The sequence below is a fragment of the Tamandua tetradactyla genome, chromosome 18 (genome assembly GCF_023851605.1).
Source record: "Tamandua tetradactyla isolate mTamTet1 chromosome 18, mTamTet1.pri, whole genome shotgun sequence".
Lineage (NCBI taxonomy): Eukaryota > Metazoa > Chordata > Mammalia > Pilosa > Myrmecophagidae > Tamandua > Tamandua tetradactyla.
In genome coordinates, this window is record NC_135344.1 from 316,870 (window position 1) to 324,940 (window position 8,071).

At 33.9% G+C, this 8,071-nt stretch overlaps 1 pseudogene; it reads right to left on the minus strand.

The window, feature by feature from the left end:
• Positions 1-5,811: 5,811 nt before the first annotated feature.
• LOC143662469 (olfactory receptor 10AG1-like) lies at positions 5,812-6,754 on the minus strand (annotated as a pseudogene).
• Between the last annotated feature and the right edge of the window lie 1,317 nt (positions 6,755-8,071).

Here is an 8,071-nt window from a genome sequence, read left to right on the forward strand (position 1 = left end):
AACTTCTTTTGCACAGTAAATTATCCCCAAAGTTTATTCACATTTTTAATAAACCTACCTCAACATCCTACCTTTTTGGAGCTGAACCATATTCCATCATATATATGTAACACCATTCACTGTTGCACTTCTCAGTCATTGTATCCTTCAGCTTCCAAATCTTGTTTTTGTAGTTGGGAAGCTAAAACTACCTATAACAAGGCCTAAGAGTCGCTTCCAGGAAACATTTTTTGTTGCTAAGATGGTGTATCTCTCTCTAAGCCCAACTCTCCAAGGAAAATCATTACCCTCTCCTCTACATGGGATATGACATCCATGGGTGAATGTCTCATGAGAATGTGGGGCATGAATCCCCAGTATGAGCCTCTCCCATGGGATTGGCAACACCTTCTGGACAAAAAGGGGAAAAAGAGGTGAAGTAAAATAAGGCATCAGTGGCTGAGAGAGATCAAATAGAGTTAAGGGTCTTTTCTGGAGGCTACTCTTATGCAAGCTTCATTTAGATAATGTTAATTTACATGGTTTACTAAAGCCCAATCAATACCAGTTGTGTTGACCCTTAGACACCTAGGGCTTGCACTGAAATTCTTTAAAATGTTCATGTAGTAAGTTTGCCTTGCTGGAACACGTAGCTCCAAGGGTGTTCCTAAGTTAGATAAATTCTGAAACTCAGAGGGACTAATCTCTCAAAGACCACCAATTAATTTCATCCCCCTATCCTTTAGTTTGGCCCCTCCTCTCAACATGAAAAAGTCATAAGGGTTATTGCAAATATCCCTATAGATTGGGAGAAGGATTAAAGGAGAAGGTGGAGGTATAACAGAAAAAATGGGATTTAGCAAATGAGTATGTCTGTTGAATAACTATATTAATATTCCTTCTCACCTCCAGTGTTTTGGAGCAGCTAGAGGGAAATATCTAAGATGGTGGAATGGTAGCCATTGACCATTTCTGGGATCTGTTCTGTGACCACTAGAAGTAAGCTTTGAAAACTACTGATAATTTTCTTTCTTTGCCTTGTGCATACATTATATTTTACAATAAAAATGTTTTTTTAAAGAAAAGCCCAATTGAATAAAAAAAAGGGGGGGGGTGATGTGTTTATAGCAACAGTCACCTGGAGAATATGGATTACCATAGGCTTTTTCCTGCCATTTTTCACATGACATTTGGTCTTCGAACTTGTGCAGATAAATTTAATATTCACAGCCAAGAGGATTTTTTCCTTTTAAATATGAAAATCTTCTTGCCTGGATTTATTCACAGAATGATCATTTTTGGTGCTGTTACTGAATTTTATGCTGATTGCTATTACTATAATTGTCTATTCATTAAAATATTAGAGGTGACAGATTATACCACAGCAAAAAAGAGATGACTAAAATGAAATGCAGAGATAATCTATAAAATTATGTCAAATATTTAGGTCTTGGTTGGTTATGTGGCTGGCATAGACACATAAGTCATGCATAGTATTTGCATCTTAGGTAAGAAACAAATAAAACATTTCCTAAATTTAATATTTTATCCTAGCCTTAAGAATTTGAGGAGGTTCATTTTCTCTTGTCTAATTCATCATTCCTTACTGTCATAAATTAATGTGCACCCAGGAAGGGCCAATGAATGTAAGATCTAACAGACCTTTAGTGGAGCATCATCAAATGGACCACACATAACATACTAAGAGTTACCCCATCATTTATGGTATTTTGCTTATTCAGGATTCTCTACATAAGCAGAATCAAATGGAGATGCTGTAAACATGAGATCTGTAAAGGTGTCTTAGGCAACTGTGGGAATGGAGGAGTCCAAAATCTGCAAGGCAGTCAGTGAGGCTGGCAGCTCTGAGGAAGGGTCTGGACAAACCCTCACGAAGGTTCAGAGGCTGAAGAAGCAGTGAGGAAGTTTCTCTTCTACCTTAAAAGGTTTCAACTGGTTGGATTATCTCATTGGTGGGAGAAGTATCTCAGTTGATCACAGATGTAATCAGCCACAGATGTGATCAAATGACTGATGATTTAATACACCAGATTTCTGGTTTAACAACCAGCTATAAAATATCCTTGCAGCAATGGTCATGCAAGTGCTTCTCTGAGCAGACAACTGGACATCATCACTTGGCCAAGTTAACATAGGAACCTAACCATCACAACAACTAAGCTGCATTCACAAATACACGCTTTATTTTCCACATTAGCAAAAAGATCCTTCCAAATTGAGCAGGGAAACTGTTTCAAATGGATTCATTTTTAAGAGGTTGTGGAGTGGGTCTTATACATAAATTAAAATTCACCTTAGTGTTAAATAAGCACTGGATTATTTATTTATATATATATATACATCATGCTCTGTTATATGTTACACAGTATATAATTATATATCTGGTATGCATTGTATAAGATATAAGGTATAGTATATATTATTAGCACTGTATTATTCATACAACATATTGTATCTTATGACAAGTAAGACTTTCTGAAACTGTCATCAGAAATAAATAACTCTTTAACACATTAGATGATATCATGTAATGTCTTGGAAAGAACATGTTCAACTTATTTGAAAAGTTTTTCAACAATGTGTTTGTAATCAGAGCAATGCCATTCTGGAAGTATTAATATGAAATCTTTCAACTTTGGTGGATAAAAAGGCCTATATAATGTTAATAGTACCATAGATTTTGAACATCTTGAAGACACTACTTTTTAGAATTTAAATTATTTTGCCCTAAGGAAAATTCTAACACTTTAACATTTCAGCATGATGATAATGCATATGCAACCTTCAAAGTGATTTTATATGCATACACACAGGGAAACCATTTTCTTTGATACAGTACAAAATGCCAAAATATGTACATATATTGAAGCAACAGCTTAATACTAATTATTACTGCCAAATAGACTGGCTCTTTATTATGCACTGGCCAGAAAATATGACAAATATATATTAATAGTACAAAAGTGTTATGTGCACCTTTCAAAATGCAATTAAAATCAACATATGAAAAAAGCAAAATAAGAATAAATAAGTATAAAATGATGGCATATCTATCAAGAATGACATAGAGCATTCAGAGGCTTAGGAAATATGGGAATTTAGTTTTTTTTGTGGTGAGAATTTAAGGTTAGGTTCATATGAAGGTGTTGTTAGGTAATGATATTTTGGAGGATGCAAAATAAAGAATTGTTTCAAAGACATACCTTTAAAAAAGTAAGAGGGTGGTGCAACAGTGGCTCAGTGGCAGAATTATTGTCTGCCATGCCGGAGACCTGGGTTCAATTTCCAGTCCCTGCCCATGACAAAAAAAAAGAAAATCCTACAGGAATTTTTAGAAAACAAAAAAAGGAAGAGAAGTACAAAGGAAATATGGATAATAGTTAAAAAAAACAGAAATGGGTGGAGAAAATGTTAATTTAAATACTAAAATAGAATCACAGGAATATTGATACTAAAACATGAGAATAAATTATATCTGCCTGCAAAAAGTTTAGACTAGAAAAAATGGTAAGGAATGTAGTTATTTGCCAAATACCTGTTATGCTTATGAAATTCAAACTACAAACTTTACTGAGAAGTTTAAAAAAATACATCAAATAATCATTTCCCCCTTTTTGATAAAAGGTGCAATTATTACACAAAAAGGCTATCAGTGCTGTTATAGAGTTATTAGATTTTAAGCTGCTGGAATGCAATATGCCAGAAAAGGAACAGCTTTTAAAAAGGGAATTTAATAAGGTACAAATTTATAGTTATAAGGAAGTGAAAGCATCCAACTTAATACCCTAACAAAGGGTTGCCTTCATTCAAGAAAGGCCAGTGCATCTAGGACACATATGCTGGCTTGGAAGTCACATGGCTGGCATCTGCTGGTCCTTGCTCTTGGGCTAAGGTGCTTTCAGCCTCAGTTCCTGTGGGGGTTCCTCACTTTGCTTCTCTGGGCCTACCTTTCATCTCTTAGCTTCCTTTGTCTCTCTCCAGGTTTTGGCTTGTTTAACATCTCATGGTGACATCTGCTGTGCTCAAATCATTGCCAAACAACTGTGTCTCTGTTCTCCAGGTGTTGACATAAAGTATGTGTTTGTTCTCTCTCTGCCACTTCTGAATTCTCTCCAAAATGTATCCTCATTTAAAGGATTCTGGTAAACAAACAAAGGCCCACCTGGGATGGGTAGATCACATATCCATCTAATCAAAAGGTCACACCCACAATGTGGTGAGTCACATCCCTGTGGAGATAATCTAATCAAAGTTTTCCAACCTACATTATTGGATTAAGATTAAAAGAAACAGCTGCCCTGACAAGATTGAATCAGGATCAAAACATGGCTTTTCTAGGGTACATGATGTTTTGAAACCAACACCATGAGAAAGAAAATTTTCATTACATTTTCATCTTTGATCATTCTATTTTCCCTACAAATTCTCAGAATACTGATAAAGAAATGAAGTAGGTCTAATCAAAATACATCTCAATATTGATACAATTATTAATGGGACTTTTACTATTTTTAAGGCATAAAATGCTGTTTAAGTCCTGAACATAATTCTCAGTCATGTGACAATTTTATGAGCACATTCCAATAGCAGGGGCAATAGTTCCAGAGAGTATGGAGTTTGAAAAGAAATATGAACTGATTTAATGTAACTTTAAATTTTATTAGTAGCATTGATTGTGTTCTAGGAGGATATTGATATATTGAGTGAGGAGATCAACGTACAGAAGGTTTTGGGGATGGTTGATTAAAGGAAATATGCCACATATTATTTTGTGGCTTTAAGCATTTTTGCTGAAATCCTTTATTGCCTTCAAGGGTTCATCTTATTTCTACTGTCATGAAGTTGTTTGATGAGATCATGCTTTGTAATATCTAATTATATCTAATTACTACAAGTATCTTATGGATAATTATTTTTAGCTTTCAATTATATTATTTTAGAGAGGCTTTATAATATGTATTTGCTATTAAGTATAAATGTACAAGTAATTCTTAAGAGGAGAAGTGAAGAGGCAACCTCATACATACTGTAATATTCATACAATGTGGTTTGAGGGTATATCTGTTTGGATTATAGTCATGAAAGTAACAAAATATACAAAGCAAATTATTTTAGACCATAATTGCTAAGAATAACATAGAAATATGTGTAAGGTAAACTGGCTAAGACTGAAGGGAGTTTTCTGTTATAACGTGTGCTCAGTGAGGAAGTTAGAAATGAGAAAGCTAATTCCATGTAAACTTTCCTTTTAATAATATGGTTTGAGTAATTCTATATGGGGACATAGTAGGTTAAATGAATATTGCTTCCAAAGTTTACTAATGCTTTAATGTCTCTAGATTTTAGCAAGAGTTTGAAGTAGTGCATAGTAATAATCATTTATACCTTCAGTCACTTAATTATCCACTGACTAAATATTCATGTACTGACCACTTTGTGTTATGGAGCCATAGATGAATACTAGCAAATACAAGTGTGAGGATTTAACAATTATTTGGTCTAAGTAATCTTATATACTTCTCAACATATTTAAGCCAAACTTCTTAGAAGCTTGAATGTTGTCTATAGATTTTAACAGAAAATGTGATGCACATTGCTACTTTATGAGACCATATTATTCTTTATACACAGCACACTTAAAGTAGATTAATATGCACAACATATGCCAAGCACATTAGATTTGAGACAAAATCTAAAAGTGCATTATCAGGCAGAAGCGATTATCTTATTAAAGGGGTAATAGAAATTTGAAAAGTTTCTTTCATAATTGTGTGATAATCAGTTAAAACAATAACTATTAAACTCATCACCCTATTTTTTAAGTAATAATTTTCTGAGTGCTGCTATAACATCTTTATTTCTAAAGCTATATATCATTGGGTTAAACATTGGCGTCACAATGGCATAGAAAAGAGAGAGAAGTTTGTCTATTCCTTCAGAATGATTGGATTTGGGCCTTAAATAGGTGATGGTAGCAGATCCAAAGAATAAAACAAAACCAGCAAGTGGGAAGAACATGTCAAGAAGGCTTTAACTTGTCCTTGGGCTGTTGATAACCTCAGAATGGTGGAAATGATTTTGCTGTAGGAGGAAAGTATCAACATAAAAGGGATTACAATAAACAACATAGCTCCTAAATAGATAAATATCTTATATACAGAAGTGTCTCCACAGGTTATCTTGAGAATGGGTGGGATGTCACAGAAGAAGTGGTTAATTTTGTTAGAACCACAGAAATGCAAAGAGAAAATTTGACATGTTTGCCCTATCTGCAGAGGGATTGCACTCACCCAGGAACCAACTGCCAACTGAATACACATCTTCTGATTCATGACTAGAGGATAGTGCAGAGGGTTACAGATGGCCACATTGCAGTCATAGGACATCACAGCAGCTGGAAATATTCAGTGATTCCCAGCATAAGAAAGAAGCACAATTGGGTGGCACAGTTCAGCATAGAAATGCTTCTAATCTGAGCCCAGAGGCTCACCATAATCCTGGGGAGGGTGACTGACACATAACAGATTTCCAAAGAGGAAAGATTTGCCAGGAAAAAATACATGGGTTCCTGCAGAGCAGGGTCAATCTTGATTATTATGATTATGAGGCTATTTCTAATTAAAATAATGGTGTAAATGATGGTGAACAGTCCCAATAAAAATGATTGATGATCTGGAAGGTCAGAGAATCCCAGGAGTACAAATTGTATCACTGTAGAAATATTATCACTATCTTTTTTCTCTACATGTTTCATTTCTAGGAATATTACATCAGAAGTACAAGTTATTTTACTTTTCTTGACTTTTATCTTCTTATTTGTGTGTTGTCTGTCCTCCAATCTTTCCAACAACCTATAAGGAAATTTTTTATAAATGCCAGTAGCTCAGCATGCCCAGTAGAAAAATGTCCCTTTAAAAATTTTGTTGAGTTAGTATATTTTTTTGTTTCTGATGATGACAAATATGATTTTAAATTTTGCTACCTAACTGAACATTTGAAATCTCAAAATCTGAATCTATGTTCTATTGTAGCAATTATTCAATTCTTTCATTTAGCATGTTTCTTTGCTTTCAGTTATGATCTCTGATATCATCAAAAAGAATTAATTATACAAGTGAACAATTTGTAAGCCATCTAAGATAGTTTTGTGGATGAAGTATTGAAATATAGTCGATATAAACATGATGGCTTCTTTATCACCTCTGAAGTCTTTAGCATTATGCATATCTGGCCTATTTTATTATAAAAATAAATGATGCACTCAACACCAAATATTATGTTATGCCATTTAATAATTTAAACTTTGTTTCCATTTCAATGATGGCACATCCAGACAGAAGTCATATGTTTATTTTAGATATTATAGTGGGAGAAAAAGAAAGCCTGAAGTTGTCTTCCTGCCTAAGAAACTCGAGATCAAAATTAGGTTCACTTAAGTTTTATGCCCCAGCAAACATTTTTTTACCAAAAAATGCAAATCTTTATTCTGATTTGTACATCTATTCTGTAAAAGGGCATCAAGAATTCATCTACAAGAGTCCCCTTAATCATCCACCTCCTGATTAGTAGATATTTTTCCAGTGACCCATCTGGCTATTTAGCCTGTTCCTTACACATATGTGAATGGGTATACAACATGAGTGTGTTGGGGTGTGGTCATCAATCTCTATGATGTTCTATTCTTATTTGTGTAACTAGAATATATACTTCTTATGTTATTTTATATAACTTTCTATGCAATCAATGTTACATATGTTCCATAAAATTTGATTTATAACTTCTTAGAAAAATTAAAATAGAGTCATATAGGATGGTTTTCTGGAAAAAATTTGAATTTGTAAGCATGACACCAACCCAATTCTCAGCCACTTTCACTGAATAGAAAAAAAACATGTGTTAATTATTTGTATGTTTGTTTTGTATGTAAAGGAATTAAATTGTTTTCATTAATCTTTGTAGAAGAAACACATTACCTCATTGTTTTCCAGATATGATAGATTACTTCTATATCGTGTGTGAGCTAATTTAAAAGGTGTAGAAACTGTACAGAAGAGACACACAGATAAGCCTG